General features: G+C 49.2%; 1 protein-coding gene across 6 annotated transcripts in view; it reads right to left on the reverse strand.

Moving 5' to 3' along the window:
• The window catches only part of LOC109534686 (echinoderm microtubule-associated protein-like 2), a 25,403-nt gene that overhangs the window by 5,619 nt on the left and 19,465 nt on the right, over window positions 1-319 (reverse strand). The gene's annotated exons all lie outside the window — the stretch shown is intronic.

Consider the following 319-nt stretch of genomic DNA (forward strand, 5'->3'; position numbering starts at 1 on the left):
CCAGTCGTATTTATGCCGCCCAGCCGTGTGTGCTCATGCGTGGGGGATGGGTGGGGGTTCCAACGCTTCGGCGCACATGCTGTTTGGCGCAAAACCCGCTTCCAATCTGGATTGAGTGCCGTAAATTCTTCTTTTCTATTAAAATTGTTTTGGTGTTTAAATATTTCGATGGCCTCCCTGGTGAGTCTCGGGTAGTAGTATCAAAACAGGACCATCACCCGAGAAGAACCAACGGAAGATTGTAGTCAACTTGACCAGCAAGGAACTTACTGCTGACGAACAAAGCGTGCTGGCCAAGGGAGGAAACTTTGCCATAGTA

This window comes from Dendroctonus ponderosae, unplaced genomic scaffold (genome assembly GCF_020466585.1).
Source record: "Dendroctonus ponderosae isolate FM_Combo_2020 unplaced genomic scaffold, Dpon_F_20191213v2 Dpon_F_20191213_1, whole genome shotgun sequence".
Lineage (NCBI taxonomy): Eukaryota > Metazoa > Arthropoda > Insecta > Coleoptera > Curculionidae > Dendroctonus > Dendroctonus ponderosae.